The sequence below is a fragment of the Macrotis lagotis genome, chromosome 6 (genome assembly GCF_037893015.1).
Source record: "Macrotis lagotis isolate mMagLag1 chromosome 6, bilby.v1.9.chrom.fasta, whole genome shotgun sequence".
Taxonomy (NCBI): Eukaryota; Metazoa; Chordata; class Mammalia; order Peramelemorphia; family Peramelidae; genus Macrotis; species Macrotis lagotis.
The window spans coordinates 34,109,489-34,127,205 of record NC_133663.1 but is presented as its reverse complement, the minus strand read 5'-3'; the positions used below and the strand labels follow the sequence as shown (position 1 = coordinate 34,127,205).

The 17,717-nt window shown below is 37.3% G+C and overlaps 1 protein-coding gene and 1 long non-coding RNA gene across 4 annotated transcripts in view; one reads left to right on the top strand and one right to left on the bottom strand.

Moving 5' to 3' along the window:
* The window catches only part of LOC141490730 (neuroligin-1-like), a 277,179-nt gene that overhangs the window by 250,263 nt on the left and 9,199 nt on the right, over positions 1 to 17,717 (bottom strand). The gene's annotated exons all lie outside the window — the stretch shown is intronic.
* LOC141490732 (uncharacterized) lies at positions 9,642 to 17,351 on the top strand. 2 transcript variants are annotated; one of them, XR_012469321.1, is made up of 3 exons: positions 9,642 to 9,941; positions 11,877 to 11,971; positions 15,543 to 17,351. It is a non-coding gene; the product is annotated as an uncharacterized LOC141490732 (long non-coding RNA). The 2 variants fall into 2 exon arrangements; XR_012469322.1 differs by lacking the exon at positions 15,543 to 17,351 and adding an exon at positions 13,818 to 14,227.

Sequence of the window (17,717 nt, the reverse complement as noted above, 5' to 3'; positions counted from 1 at the left end):
CCCAACCAACAGCCAAAAGGAGAAAAATAAATCCATGCTGGCAAATGAGCATTGATACTCTGCCCCCTTTGTCCAGTCACACTCCAGGCCCTGTGGCAATCCACCAACTCAGGCTTGTCAGTGTCCTAAATTACCCCCCCCCCCCCAATTACTTAAGGGAGGGAAGGTAATTGCAATCAAGTGCCTTGCCCAGTCATACAACTAGAAAGTGTCTGAGGTCAGATTTGAACTCAGGTCTTCCTGACTCCAATGGCTCTATCTACTGTACTCAGCAGCCTGGTGACATATGAATTCTCAGGTAATATTGAAGATGGTATAAATAGAGAGGACTTGAGTTTAATTACTGGATCTCATGGCCTCAAACACATCACTTACCTTCCAGATTTCAGAATGTTCATCTACAAAGATTCTCCTAGAACTAGACTAAAATGTCATTGAGAAATGTTTAACAAGATAAATAAAAGCACAGTATAATCTGTTGTTTTCTTAGTTAATATGTTTCTGTGGAGATCTATTTCTATTTGTATTTGATATCACTGGACGAGATGACCTCAAAGGTCATTTCTAATTCTTGATCTTATGATGTTATTGTCTGTGATAGTGGATTTTTATGAGATTAACCCAAGGAAGGAAGGAAACAGGCCAATGTGGAAGACCTAGTAAAGCTATCCATAAGGAGTCAAAGTCAAAATTGGTCACAAACAACCAAAACTTCAGCTAGGGCAAATTAAGGTGGGTATACATTGTGATATTATGAGGCATGGTGTGAAATGATGTGATATAGTGTGTGTGTGTGTGTGTGTGTGTGTGTGTGTGTGTGGACAGAAAAATTTGTGGTAATCCACCTGGTTTGACAGAAAAATCCAAATGCAGAAACAGAGAGGAGGGAAAGGGGTAGGGACCTAATGGCACAAATATTAGTTTCATCAGTAGTACATTTGTGCCAGAATGGGGAAATGGGTTTCTAAAAAGTTCTAAGTCTTGTTTTTTGGAGTGAGTTTGGAAGAGAAGGTAGACTAAGGGAGGAGACCCACTGTCACCGCATTATTTGGATATGTGAGGTGCAGGGAGAGAAATTGTCCCCCAACTGTTTGGGCACCATGGGGACAAAACCCTTTTAATGTGATGTTACCTATGGATCCGTATAGCCCACTGGACTATTTTAACAATAGCCAGAGAAGGACCTAGCCTTATCCCCCAAGATGCCAAAAATAGGGAGCAAGCAACTCCAGAGAAACATCTAAAATCAAAAAAAGAAAAAAAGACAAATTTAGGGGAGAGTAAAAGACCTTTAAAATTTTAAATTAAAATAAGGTTCCTTCACTAGAACCAAGGAGTCTAATGTTCTGTTCTGACTATATCAATGCATTTTGGTGTTTTGTATTGAAATATAAAGTCCACAGAGAAATGATAAGGCTGGCAGCAACTAGACTAGGCTTGTGGCCAAGAGCTGGGACTGTTGGCAGGCGGACAGTCCAGAGGGCCCCAGCAGCCCAGTCCAGGTTCTATCTGTCAGAGATTCGGCACTCTTACTTCTTAGTTAAGGACTCTGATGTCGGCTTTAAAATTGTCTTCACTTTCAGGGGCAGTGTGCCATAAAAAGGTAGGGATGGCTTAGCACAGAGGACCAAAATGTGCTCTGATTTCCATTGCCTGATGGGTTCTGTTAACAGCATCATTCAAATGGAGGTGCGAAAGGGGCCTCTCTTCACCACATTGCATCTGTTTTTGTTATATAAAAAATAATGCCTCAAAATGCCTCTCAGGCAGGGATGTGTGCAATATTCTTGAGAAGAAAAATCATCCAAAATGATTAAAATTTTTAAAATGCTTTGGCACACAAAATGATATTTTTAGTTATCTTCAAGTTCTTCTTAAAGGGAAGGGCTGATTCCTAGAGAATGGAGAGTGAATGAAACTACAATATATTGGATGTTTTGTTATTCTATTATTGTTGAGTTTTCCATGACTTTGGCTGTCTGTCCAATCCAAAGCTACTGTTGTGCATTTGGATGGACAGCATATAGGGTTGGGAAATTAGATAGACAGACAGACAGACAGAAGATATATATATATATATATATATATATATATATATACACTTATATAAATTACTATCTAAGGATAGGGACTAGACATTATGATTTCATTGGTTTGGGGAACTTCCAAGAGAGAGATCCCCCTTTGTATTTCCCCATGTTATCTGCATAGATAATACATTTGATATAAGAATATTGAGAGAGATGGTTGATAAAGATGTATCTTGATAGAACTATATCTAGATAGATGGTGAGTTTAGAAAATTATAGCTAGATAGAAGACAAAGATGCATCAGGATAGATGATATAAAAAATGGATAGAAGATGTAGCTAGATCTAGATAGATGATAGAGAACAGTGTATCTATATAGATGAAAGTTAAACCAATAAAGATATATTTAGAAAGAAAAAAAATCAAATAGAAACATATCTAAATGGGTGACATATATATATAAATATCTATATATTTGATAGATATATCAAGAAAGATAATAAATGATAACTGACAGGTAATGGGCATTAGAGAAGGCAAATGATCAATGAGTAAGACCCAGAGTTGAACAGAAAGAGGAAACAGAACCAAATAGCTTTTGGAAAATGTAAAACCTCTTTTAATAACTACACAGTTCTCCTTTAAAAAGTTTAAAAGGATTTTTAATACCAACATTTTTCTGGTTGTATCAAATGTCAAGTCATGGTACATTATAGTTTTTTACAATGCTTGGCACCTGGTAGATGCTTAATATTTTTTTTCACTCATTGATTTCTTTCAAAAAATTGAAATTGAGGATTCAGAAAGGGAAATGAAGATATACTTGGTAGAGGTTGTAAGCAGGTTGCAATACATATACATATACACACAAAAAATTTGAAAAAGAGAAGCAATGGAGAATAGGCTCTCCCTGAAGTGCAAACATAAAAAGAAGACAGGGCTGGTGGTGTGGTAAAATCAAGTGATAACAATCAGAGGCCCTAAATGCTCCACTGTTATCTTTATGGTTTCAATAGAAAGTAAGGAAGGCTCTCAGTTCATTGGATGAGAACCTACGGGTACAAATACTTTAGACCTCTACATGATGGGCAGCCATGAATGGAATAGGAGTTCCATCAGTGAAAGTACCCATATCAAGGAGATCCCAGATCCATTAATGTATTTTACATATTTAGTTCCAAAGACCATGATTAGATCCAGATAGCAGAGAACCTTTCTGGTAGGTGTTGAACATTGCTATTTCAATGTGCCTGGCAATATTCTAATTGCAGTTAGCATCTTGCTTCTTTTGAAATGGGTATTCAAAGTAGTGAAAACCACCCCACCCTACCCCATTCCACTTCTGCCATATTCCAGAGTTGGAATTGTTTGGGTACACTATTGGTTTCAAATAGCCCTGTGATAAACCCAATAGTGAACCCAATCTAAAATTCAGGAATATGGCATAAGTATAGGGAAGCAAGGTTAAGTGGTGTTCATTATATTTTCCTGAACCTTTAAGGGATTTATTCTAGCTTCTTATGAAATATTTTGACAACAGGTGTAAATTCTCAATCCATTTCCTCACATTATGAAAAGAGAAGTGAATGAATGAATGAATAAATAAAAAAAAATTATTCATTGCTTAATATGTTCCAGACACTAACTACAAAAAACAAAATAGCTCCTACCTTCAAGGAATAGGAGAAAATAATGGGACTATAGAAGAATGGAAGTCAGGGCAAGATGCTTCATTTTGGGAAGCTACAATTTCAAGCCATGGGGTGATTAACTGACTCATCTTTTCCAGGAAAAGGTAGCTTTGAATTTGCTCATAATTCCCAAATTTAGAGGTTAAAATGGGGGCAAGAGGAGTTACAAGAAGAGATGCTGGGAAGGATATTGAAGGAGAAATATGGGAGAAAGTTTGCCAGAGTAGCATATTAGGTCTAGACAAGATATAAACAATGTTCCACAGGCAAAAGACTGGGGTCCCAAGATGGAAGAGAAGCCAGGTCATGAAGAAAGATGGTGCAGAACAGTCTCTAGCAACAGAGCTTACATATATGTCTTGTTCATTCTTGGTAGGCTTTATTCCAACCAAGTGGGGTATATTCCATGAACATTTCAAGACATGCTGCAATGCTTTGTTAAGTGAAAAAATAATACCAAACATCATCTTCATTTAAATTTTTCCTAAAACGATCACTCATTAATTCAGCTTGTGCTTTTTATTTAAATGGATTTTACAGTCACCTTCAAACTTCTTCATGGTCCCAACAGAAAAATTACTTTTTATAATTTAGGAAGAATGGTATGATTCAGGCAGAAAATTACAAGGTGAATATTCTGAGGGCAGGGTCTTTGTACATTTTTTTAAAATGTATGAAGTCTAGAGGAATATTCTGCCCCTTAAATGCAATCATGAAATATTGAATGATTATAAGCTATGCTTTACATAATGTTTGAGAGATGTAAATACACACATACATGCTTGCATACATATATGCATTACCTCCTTTTAACTCCATACTGATCCTGAGAAGTAGGTAATGCGGACCATTACACAGATAGGAACTGAGGTTAAGTGACCTGCCTATAACCACACAGGGAAGATCATTTTCAAAACTACATTTCCTCTCCAAGTATCTTACCTAAGCTGCCTCTCTGGAAGGATTGTAGTTACGACTCAAGTACATATTCAAGATTGTATCTATTTAATGTCAAAAACTCTAATCAATTTTATGTCATTCATTTTTTCCTGTTTTTTTCTGCCATTTTTTTAGGGTTTTTTTTTTTGCAAGGCAAATGTGGTTAAATGGCTTGCCCAAGGCCACACAACTAGGTAATTAAGTGTCTTAGACCAGATTTGAACTCAGGTACTCCTGACTCCAAGGCCAGTGCTTTATCCACTATACCACCTAGCTGCCCCTTCTGCTATTTATTTTTAAAGCCAATGTAGTGACCATATTTTTATAGAATTATGTAAATAAAACTTGTATCCATTAAATATTAAGTGAAAAAGCCTGAGAATATGGGATGGACTCACTGATGACTTATAGAAAGACAAAGATATGGATTATCCAATGTAAATGGATCAATTTGATTGTTTGGAGTCATATGTGTTTGTTAAAATAGCACATACCAATATGATCATGGATTCACTCCTATAACTGATATATATTAAAGCGGGTTCAAAAATATGCATTTAGAACAAGAGGGTATGGGTCCAAATTTCATCTTGCTCTTTATTACCTGTGTGACTTTGAACAGTCCATAATCTTCATGGATCTCAGTTTTCTATTCTGTAAAATTTGGGAATTGAGCTGCATGGTCTCTTGAGCTCCCTTTCAAAACTAAATCAATGATCCCAATAACCAAAAACCATTGAATTTTCTCCTAAGAATATCCTCTGCTAGCTTAGAGGGCTTTTACAAGCACAGTTCAATGATGGCCAATGTTCATGCAGGGCATGGAACCACAGAGCATTTTTGTACATTTCTTCACACCGGTCATCACAATGACCCATTAGGAAGATGGCATAATCATGATTCATCCCATTTTAGAGATAACGAAAACTCAGACACAAGCACCTTGCTCAAGGTCTTAGAGCTAGTAAGAGACAAAACTCAAACTCACACCCTGCCCTTCAAACTTCACATTTGGGGTTCTGTCAATTCTCCCTGAGGTGCAGGTCACAGTCATTGTTTGTCTACTGCCTTCTGCTAAATAGACAGAGCTTCTTGAAATGAGTGTTTTTTTCTTTTTTCTTTTTTTGGTATCCCTAGAATTTAGAGCAATGCTTGGATGATGATAAGTGCTTCATAAATGTTTGTGGTCTAGACTCTGCAATTTAGATTAGAGAGCTGCCTAAGGAAGTTAAGTGACTTGCCCAGAATCACTCAGCTGGATCGTATCATAGGCATCTTCAACAGAGTAAGGCTGAATCAATTCACCAAGGCCTTTCCAAGACAACACAATACCCCAAGAATTACAAAGTTGGCAAGTCTAGACGGCTATCTCAGTAACCTGCTGGTGGGTCTGCCTGCCTCAACTCTCTCCCCACTCCAAGTCATCTTCTATTCAGTCACTAAAGTGATTTTCCTAAAGCACAAATCTAACTAGATCATTCCTTATTTATATTATTATCTATTATTTTAGGGACCAGATGCAAAATACTTTCATAACCCACCCTGTCTCTGACCTTTCCAGACTTCTTACATCTCACTCCACTCAATTCACATGCTCTCAGTCCAGTGACACTGGACTTTCTGTTGTTCATTTATTTCAGTCACATTCAACTCTTCACAACCCCATTTGGGATCTTCATGACAAATATATTGTCATTTCCTTCTCTAACTTATTTTCCAGATAAGGAGACTGAGGCAAACAGGGTTCAAGGACTTGTCCAGAGTCATACAGTTAGTATGCATCTGAAACTGTATTTGAATTCAGGAAAATGAGCCTTCCTGAATCTAAGCTCAGTATGCTATCCATAAGGCCACCCAGCTGCCCAAATAAGACATTGTTTCATAGCCTTACCCCAGTCATTGTCCTGGCTATTTCACGTGCCTGGGATGATCTTTATCTTTAAGCCTAACCCTACTAGCTTCCCTAGTTTCCTACAAGTAACAACTAAAATGCATTTTTTCCACTGAAAACCATTCATAATCCCTTTTCATGCTTTCCTCCTTCTTATTAGTTCCTATTTACCCATATAGCTTGCTTTGCATATAATTGTGTGGATGTTTCCTCCCCCATTAGATTCTCAACTTTTTAAAAGCCAGGACTGTCCTTAGCCTTCTCTTATATCCTCAGGACTTAGCACATAGTAGGCTCTTAATAGATTCTTATTGACTGATTGGTTAGGTTTCTTTACTTTCAAGATGAATAAATTGATGTGAAAAGAATTTGAATGACTTGTCTTGAGGTCACACTGGAACTATTTGGGAGTGGAGTCTGGTATACAGCCTTATCTCTGGAGAGTGAGTGCCTCTGATTTCTCTTTCTAGTCCAGTGCTAATCACTGATAAAAGGGGAAAGAAGATTTAGCCTAGAGTTCTGGCTAGGATTGACATTTGACTTTGTTGTCACTTAGCCAGAACTTTCAGATATTAAAAAAAATTAAAAGAATGTTAGAATAGATGATCTCTAAAGTATCCTCCAGCAATGATATTCTCCTACTAAAATAATGAAAATACAAGAACTCAGTCCAAAGGAATCCAAAGCATACATCTCATCTGGTGTGATTTTCACAAATTTTACTCTTTTCTGAAAATTCATTTTGATTTAAAACTTGAATCCAATATTTATATTTTTAAAAAGACTGAATTCTTTATATACTTAAACATGAAAAAATAATAGAATTCTAGTATTAGCAGGGACCATAAATCAGGATGGTATATAATGGTTGAGAGGGTACTATCTTGGAGTCACTAAGTTCTGGGTTCCAATGTGATCTTTGATAAACAGTAGGGATGTGATCCTGGGGAAGTTGTTTAACCTCTCTGTGTTCCCAGGTAATTCTATAAGATTTTCAATGACAGAACAGCTATTTATCTACTTTTGGTAGGAAGAATTTCCTAGATCAATGGAATGAAAAATCCAAGTTATCTGTCTTTCTATAGACATCTGACATAGAACCTGGACAAGTCACTAACCTTCCTAGGACTTTAGAAAACTCTTCAAGAGTATAACAGTGGTTGCTAGTCTGCATTAATAATGGGGCTTTCCTTAGCTATTTGATTAAAAAATACACCCTCATGCACAAATGCACATAAACATACACAAAGACAGAAAATAAACCCATTATCTCCTAATCTTAACATTCTCCATTGAATGCATACATGTATGAACTATATACATAAAATTCCTTAACAGTCATCCATCACTGAAAATTTGGCTATGAAATGGTAATTCTTTTGGAGGTGGAACAGTCACTTAAGGCAACAACTATTTAGAAAGGCAACAGGTATTTTTACTAATGCATAGTATGAATAGAAAAATCAGACTTTTCAGATCACCAAACAACCAACAAATATTTATTAAGAATCTATTATGTACTACTAGACATTGATATAACTACAAAGAATGAAGCAAATCATTTTGAAGTAGGGAAATCCAAGAATGAATATGTACATTTCTCTAGAGCACTGTAGTCAAGTTATTATGAACTTTGAAACTTCCATAATTTGGGCAGATGTCAATTAATTGGAGAATGGCTAAATATAGAATGGCAAATGGATGTAGGAGGATATGACTACACTATAAAAAATGATGCTCAGAAAGAATTTACAGAATTGGAAGATTTCTATGAAGTGATAAAGAGTGAAATAAATAGAACCAGGAAAACAATAAATATAGTGACTACAGCTATGTAAAGAAAGAGAAAGGAAGAAGCAGTAGCAGCAAGAACAAAAGGCATTGAAGGCTATTTATGATGGTCACCCTTGACCCTAGAGAAAAGTCGAGAAAATGTATCTCTCTTTTTTCTTCATTGAGGTGAGGAAATATCAATGTGTCATGCTGCATATACTGTCAAATATTCTTGATATGTTGGTTAGTTTACTAAACTCCTTTTTCTCTCTTTTTTAAAGAAATTATTATAAAGGCTGGCTCATTCAGTAGTGAATGGAAAATGTTCAGAAATGAAGGTGGCGTCAAAATGAAAGATCAATAAAATGTGATTAATTTTAAAACCTTAATAAATTGGGTTTCAGGTAGAGTGGAAATAAAGGATAAGGAATTTTTAAAACAAATTCACAAGTTAAGGATGACAACACTGAATTATGGCTACCACATATTCTTAACTCATATTTCAAACCAAAAAAGAGCATCTCTGGATTAGAAGACAGATTGTACCCTATGGCTACAAAAAGATCAGCTGGTAAGAGATGTATGTATTACCTTAATATGACATTTGTAAGCTGTTTCCATCCTAACTCCAATTTGTATTATTAAAGCTTGAGAGTTAAGGGCTTAAAATGCCATTAATAGTATTCTGATAATACTACCCATTGGCACATGAGTACCTTCCCCCAACTACAATGACCAGTTCATGGCTTTTTGAGAGGAAGAGACATAAAAGTAAGAAGCAGCAACAATTACGATTGCAGGGAATTTTAACGTTTTTATTTCTTTCTTTAGGCAGTTCAATTTCAGGTTATTCATGCACAACTTCTCTTTCCACTCAAAGAGCAGCAGGGTGGACTAGACATACTGGTTGGGAACATGCCCTAGCTGAGTTATGTGCCCAGAAGGTACCTCAAAGATAGCAGGCCCTTGTACAAAATGACCCTCTTCTTACTCTTACTGAGAATCATGGGTGAAATCATTTAATTCTGTGAAATAGTTCAAGCACTATATGACCCAAATTAAAGACCTCAGTGAGGAAATTCTAGAGAAGGGTGTCTGAGGAAGCAGCTAGAATTGGTCATTTCAACTCCTTTCTCCTTCAAGGAGTGAAAGTCAGTTCAGTCATCTCAGAATGGAAGGTTTTCTTCAGATGTGTGGCTAACAGACAATCCCAACAAAAGAATAAGTTCTGAAGCAGGGAGATAACCTGCTGAGATGTTAAATTGAACAACCCAGATGAATGCCATGAGGTCACAAAGAAACTAAGGAGACAGCCTAGGTGAGAAGTTGTAACAACAAATGAAAAAGAAGGCTACTGGAATGAGAAGAATAGCCTTAAAATTATTCTAGTGAATATCAAATGAACACACAGAACACTGAGGAGCAAATGATAACAGTGTCCAGGGATTAAAAGCAACCTACAGAAGGGTTAAAGAAAAAGATGAAATTTCCTTAATTGCAGGACCAGTCTCAACCATTGGCTCCCCAGTCTCAACCATTGGCTCTGCCTTCAATCATCCAACCCCTTCAAATAGCCAATCTGTTGCCGTCTGGTAGTTTCTACCTTCATATCTTGGGTAAGTCTGTCTCCCATAACCCTGTTGCAGGCCTTTATCATTTCAGTATTTGATTATTTCATTAAGCTCCTGTCTCAAATCTCTCCCCAGTCCAGCTCAATCTACTCAGTTGCTGAAGTAGTTTTCCTAAGGCATAGTTCTAACCATGTCCCCCATTACTCAGTTCACTCCAGTAGTTCCCCATTATTTTTTCAGGATCAAATATAAATCCTTTGTTAGGCTTTTAAGGCCTTTCATCACTAAGCCTCTTCTGACCATTCCATTCTCCTATTTTTCATTTCTCCAATAGCCATCTTGCTATTCCTCTAACATAAATACCTTCGTCTTCCAATTCCTTGCTTCTAGTTCCCATGACTATGCCATTCTCCCTCTTTATCTTTGAGTCTTAGTTCCTGGCACGTAAGATTCAGAACTAACCCATAGGAGGCCTTTCCTAGTCTTCTCCCACTGTCGCTCCCATTGCTTATACATTCCCCTCTGAATAACTTTTATTTGCTTTGCATATATCTTATATGTTCAAAGTTGCTAATATGCTATCTTCTCCAAGAAAATATGGACTCCTTGAGATCAAGAACCATATTTTTCCTTTCTTTAAATCCATGTCATTTAACATAATACTGCTCATGTTGAAAGCATTTAATATTTGCTTGTTGTCTAAATGGCTAAAGAATCTTGGACAAATAGAATACTGAGACTTAGGTTTAGATAATGGATAGGGTATACAAGAAACTTGAGCCATAGCAAATTTTTTAAGGTAGTAGAGGAGATAACTCTATGATCATGACTGAATGGTCTCAGAAGCAGTTAAAGAATCTTTGGGGTAGAAATAGAAAATTGCCAATCTAAGAGAGGGGTCTAGGGATTATGGTACTATGGAAGGAAAACTGGTCCTGGAACCAGACATCCTCAGTTCAGATCCCCTCTCTGACACTTACTACATATAAATTTGGACAAGTCATTTAACCTCTTTGCCTTCATTAAAAATGAGGAGGTTAAACCAGACAACCAGAAAGTTAGCTGTCTTCATACTCCATAACTTGGATCTTATGCCAGGTGAAGGATGCCCAGGGGTAGTGAGGCTGCAGATCACAAAGACAACTCAGGCCAGAGACAGAGGGGCCAGTTGGGACCCTGTGTTTGGAGCTAATGATAGTAAACAAGTTCTGGAAGCAATTAGTATTGTAGCAGACCTGGAATTGGCAGCATCCCAGAACTACCTGGGGCTAGGCATTGGAGTAGCTTTGTTCATCACCAGGGTGAAAAGAGAAACGTGTGTTCGGTAATGTTTGACACTACACCATATACTGGATTTTAGCCCGGAGAATGAATTCCTGATTCATAGCTCCATCCATCTCCAAGATAGCCATTTGTGTATTTTGTTACTTTGTCTACTCTGATTTATTTATTAGTAAAAAATGCATATTTATGCCCTTGAACTTTTGTAGATTTATCTGAAAAAAGAGTAGGAATTTCCAAGACTCCAACAGGACAGAATGAGGAAGTAAGATCACCATAAAATACATGGATCTGATAGCAACATCATGGAGACTGCTAGTGAATGTTATGAGTTTTTATTAAGTGTTTCCAAAATGCCAAGCAGTATTGTGCTAAACTCTAGGAATGAGAATACAAAAGGGTGACAGTTAATGCCCTTAGGAGGCTACATTTGAACAAAGGGTGACACAAATCTCTCTCTCTTCATATATACACACATATATTTATCTATCTATATATTTGTATGCATATCATATAAATATGTATATATCTATACACATATATTCCTACTGTTCCAGTCACTATAGACACTTGGGATTGTTAGCACAAACAGTGAGTTTGAGACACAAGAAAGAGCATAGTAAAGTTCAGCATAGAAGCTAGAGCTTCCTCCTGATGAGCTTGTAGTCAGGAAGTCTTAAGTTTAAAACCCTGCCTCAGTTTCCTTTCTAGGTGTATGACTGTAGGATTCCTCCCCTGAGTCCAAAATGAGAAGAGTGCTAGTCAAGATTCCTATGAACATCAAATGGGAGAAGGTGTGTAAAAGATGCTATATAATGTAAAGGGCTATCAGAATATGAGGTGTTAGGATGTTTGTGTTGTTCTCACTTTTGCCATTCTTAGATCATCCTCACCACCTTTTCCTGATCCCAACAGTTATGTGGTAGAGGCTCAGATATGTTTAAGACTCAAAAGGGAATATGCATTTCTGGCAATTGAACCACTGCTTCTCAACTCTCCCTTCTAGGGAAACTCTGTCTTCATGTATTTAACATTTTAATAGATGTCAGTCACTCTCCTGATTACTCATAGTCTCCTATCTACATGGAATAAAAAAAAATCTTAAACTATAAAGACCTAGTGGCAAAAAAACCCTCCACCAAACTATAGGGAAACAGGTTCATCATCATTATCAACCATATGCCACCCACTGTGAATACAAAGAAAGGGAAAAATAGACCCTGCCCTTAAGAAGCTCACATTCTAATTGGGGGAGACAACAACAAAACAACTATGCAAATATGAAATATATATACATAGAAGGGGGAAAGTAATTTCAGAAGAATGGTAGTATCATGAAGTTTGGGCAGGGGGATAGAGGAAAGAAATAGGGGGAAAACTTCTTATGGATGAATTTTAGCTGAGAGATGGAAGAAGCCATGACACAGAGCTGAGGAGGGAGAACATTTCAAGTATGGATGACAGCCAGTTCAAAGACTTGGAGTCCAGAGATGGAATGTTATATGCAAGGAACCATAAGGACGAAATTAAGTCCATGCCCCCCCTTTGGTCTATTATGACATCTGTTCTAAAGATACTCTCCGTGAGTCTACCAAGAAGATTTCATCCCAAGACTTTCATTCCACTCTATTTCTGGGATAGCCTGTTGAATATTAAACATGGTGGAACAATAGTAGGACAATGATTTGTCAATGGAACATTTATCTATGAACTTCTTGAAAAAAAAGACTGATAATAATATTGTTATTTTTAGTCATTTCAATCATGTATGATTGAACCCCATATGGAGTTTCCTTGGCAAAAATAGTGTAATGGTTTACTAGTGCCTTCCTTTTCAAACTCATTTTATAAATGAAGAAACTGAGGCAAACAGAATTAAGTGACTTGCCTAGGATCCCTAATTAGTAAGATTCTGAGGCTGGATTTGAACTCATCAAGATGAGTTTTCCCCATTCCAAGTCCAGTACTCTATCAGTGGTTGTCTAATAACATATAAGGGAAAACATTATAATCATGGAATGGGGGGAGGGAGATGATCCAACTCCCATAATCGATGGACCTTTCAATTTTACTAACAATCTCCTTTACAACAATCCTATGAGATCAATAGTTTAAACATTCCCCTATTTTAAAGATGAAGAAACCAAGACTCCAAAATGCTAAGGAACTTATATCCAGAAAGGAAATATTAGAGCAAGGATATAGATCTAGACTTCCTTGACTCAAAGTTCAGGTATATTTTCCCCTAGAAGATAGCTATACCCCAAAATTTGGAGACCATATATTGTAAATATTTATATACATACATGGAATATCTTTATAGAATGGAAGCCCCCAGGTCAGCTAGATGGCACAGTGGATGGAGCACCAGCCCTGGAGTCAGGAGGACCTGAGAACAAATCTAGCCTCAGACAGTAAATAATTCCTAGCTGTGTGACCTTGGACAAGTCACTTAACCCCGTTGCTTTCAGAAAACTTTAGTTTTCTAAATAAAAATTTAAAAAAATAGAATGTAAACCCCTTGGTGGTGGAGGCTGCTTTGCTTTTGTCATTGGCCACTCTCCACCCACAGTCAAAGGCATATAATAGGTATTGAATAGATACATGGTAGTTAATTGATTAAAACTTTGTATCCCCTAGAAAAAAGGAAAGAGGATTTGGGAGAGAGGATTTGCTCCAAAGACAGGCAACCTCAATTACTCACTGCCAAGAAGGGCTTGAAGGAGCCTAGGAAGGATCTTCTCTTTCCTCTGGATCAAGATCATGGACTTATCCAGCCCACCCTCCTCCTCCCCACCAAAGCACAAGAAGACTCCTTTAAGACTGATGCTGATTAAATGCATTTTTGAGTTTTGAAAATAATAGTCCTATGAGAGAATGACCCTCTTCTCCTTGTCTGCCATTTTCAGGAGCAGAGTTTTACAGCACTTACTTAACTTACTTACCATGCTTCACCAACACTGGCTCTAATTAAATGCTCTAATGCTATAATTACATACATACCAGATGAAGAGAATTACAGTAAATACATAAATAGTTCTTCAATTGAAATTTCTTTTTAGAAGTCCTTTGTTCAAATACCTAATCTGACAAAATGAACTTCAACTGGGGCTATATAATCAAGCATTTCCAAGAAGCTACATTTTTAATCTAACCTATCTCCAAGTCAATCGATCAATTGGTCAGCCATCATTTATTAAATGCCTACTATGTACAAATATTGTTCTAAGTGCTGAGCATGCAAAGAAAAGTAAGGCTGTCCTTGCTCTTAAAGACTTGGAAGATTAGTGGACAAATGATGGTAGACATTTGTATAGATGCAAGGGATACAGAGACATGGAGACACAGGGATGGACTGGGGAGAGGGGGAGAGGGAGGGCGAGAAAGAGACAGACAGAGACAGAGACAGAATAACAGAGTCAGGGACATAGAGACACAGAGACAGAGGGATAGAGTGAAGGGAGAGAGAGACAGAGACAGAGAGACAGAGACAAGGAGGAAGGAAAGAAGGAAATAAAGAATAAAAAGAGGAATGAAGGAAGAAAGGAAAGAAGGAAGGAAGGAGGGAGGGAAGGAGGGAAGGTAAAGCTGCATAATTTATTTACACAATGCCAACATTTAACTATTTGTAAATAGTGTAGTAGGTAGAGGTTCATCTTGAAGTTGGAGGAAACTTTTAAATTCTGTTCCAGACACATCCTGACTGTGTGATCCGAAGTAACTTACTCTCTCTGAGTTTCAGTCAGTTCTCTAAATTACAGATGATTTCCAGGTCTTCATTTGAGTAGAGGAAAGGATGGAAGGGGGTTCTTCCTAGAGTATTACCTTTACTGATTGAATAAAAGATCTATCCCTTAGCCTGCCTCTCTTTTTGACAGAATTTCTCCATTTTCAGTCTGTCTGGCACCATGTGGACAGACAGCTCTAAGCTGTTTGGCAATCTCCTTGAGATGAAACAAGATCCTTTAGTAGCTGAACATTTTCTACATGACACAGTTATAAGGAACCCAAAAACCAAGCAGACAATCTTCCTTTTTTGAATTTCCTTGAATTACCATATTCTAAATCTACCTGTATAATGGGGACTGCTAAAAAAATTCTAAATTGAAAAAGTTCTCATCATAGAATAAGATGAATTCTAAGATTGCTCTCACGCCCTCCTACTCTCTATGCGCCAGCACTGGACTAAATTCATTACCATTATTAATTCATTGGATCCTTCCAAGAACCTGTAAGGTGGTTGTTATTATCCCCATTTTACCATTAAGAAAACTGACTAAAACAGAGGGGAAATGCATCCAAGTCCAAGATCACACTGTTAGTCAGGCTTGGGTCACATTTGAATTCTAGCCTTTCTGATTCCAGATTATCTATTCACTGAGTGAATACAGGAGGAGGAAGAGGAAGAAGAAGAGAAGAAGACAGATGGAAGAGGAAGAGGAAGCAGAGATGGAGGAAGAGGAGAGGAGGAAAAGAAATGGAGGAGAAGGAGGAAGAAAGAGAGGAAGAAGAGAAGAAGGAAGAGGAAAAGGACTGATGATTTGATTTCACTAGGTCCAAATACATCTCAGTTCATTGTTTTTCTCTCTCAACAACTCAATGATGTAGTACTCAGTAAGGAACTGTGGCCAGGGAGACCTGGGTTCGAACCCCACTCCCTACCTCCACTCTCAACACTCACTGTGTGCATTAGAACAAGTCAGGTGTCCTCTTTTAATCTCACTCACTTCCCTCATCTGTAAATCAAGAATGATAAGCCTCGGAGTATCATGGAGCCTTCCCTTCTAGAGTCAGGTTTCATGGACTCCATTCTCACCTCAGCCACTTGGAATATCTGTTGTCCTTTAAAACTCCACCTTCAGCCTGAGACCTTCCTTGATCCCCTTCCTTGCTCCTCTCTGCTTCAGGTGTCTTCCTTCAGAAAGAGACCTTTGATCTCTTTTGTATGTTATATAGAACTACCCAGCCATGTGGACTATACGTTCCTCGAAGGGAGGCATGACTGCACTTTTGTCTTTGTCTCTAGGGTCTAGTACATGTTCCTGGTACACATTAGGCATTTTATACACCCTTGCTGATCAATTAAATTATATTGTACATTTATGGAAGAGTCTACAAGTTGCTTTCCTTACAGCCCTATAATCCTCATTATCCATTTTGTATAGAGGAAGGACCTGACTGAGGCCAAGAGATACTGGAGGCTTGACCAAAATCTGAATTAGCCTTAATTGGAAGACCAGGCCATGTCATATGACCCCAAGTCTAGTTCTTCTACAATTCCATAATGAATTCCAGTCTGCCAACTCTTATTCTGATTACTGCTATTATAGCTGATATTATGTCTGTTGATTCAATTTTTCATTAATTATTTAACTACGAATGTATCTTTAATACCCATTCCTTGTTTCCTCTCCTAGTTGTGCTTCTGACTCTATAGAATTCACCAAAATATGTCTTTTGCCTTTCCATTCTGAAACATCATTTTGAAGCCTGAAGCCTAGCATTAGTAAATTTCTCCAAAGATCTCCATTTTGACAAACGCAGCTATCTAACCATCACTCTGCTTCCAACTTCACAGACTTTGTGACTATACCCTGAAAGCCTCTCTTCCATGCCCTACCTTTTATACTCTTTTACATGTTATCTTTACCCAGTAGAATGAAAGCTATTTGAGGGCAGGGGTAAGTTATCTTTTGTTTGTATTGGTTTCCCCAGCACTTAAGAAAAAGCCTTGAATAAGGAAGGCACCTAGGGAATGCATGCTTCTTCATTGATTAAAAAAATCATAACTAAGCAATAAATTATACTCCAATATACTCCAAGTCAAGATATGAAATGCAAAGTATTAAATCCTTAAGTTCCCATGGTGATTTTTTATTTCCCCAGAAGTTATCAACATAAGCAAAAATGACTAGTTTAGGGGCAACAGATACTCTAAAACACTGTTGGTAGACCTGCACACTAGTATGCACATTTTGCTATTAAATGTGGCAACATGCACTGAGTTATACAGAAACTCATCTCTTGTGGTCCAACAATTCTATTGTTAGGATTCTATAGCCAAAACATGTGTGTATGTATGTATGCATGGGGTTTTGTATGTATATTTATATGAACATATATGTGTAAATATATGCACATTCAAAGAATCCCATATTAAGAACTCTTGATATAGATTACCAGGTTTTAGATGGATTCTAAGCCAAGTTCTCCTTCTTACTACACAGATGGCTTGGGTAAGTAATGTCTGCTAGCTGAGCCTTATTTTTTTCACCTGTGAAATAAAAAAAGAAAATGGAAAACACAATCTTGGAGATCCCTTATTGATCTAGATTCCAAAATTCAAACTGAGATTAGAACTCAGGCTCTTTGCTTGTACATTCACTCCTTTTACTCGTTGTGGGAGTGAATTGTGACATTTCTAGCTAACATTAAATGGTTATATAAATTGTCATTATATGGAGTATATACCCAATACATATGCCTAAAACTCATCATTTTTGCCTAATAAAATCCAGGTGATAGACCAAATAGAAAGTC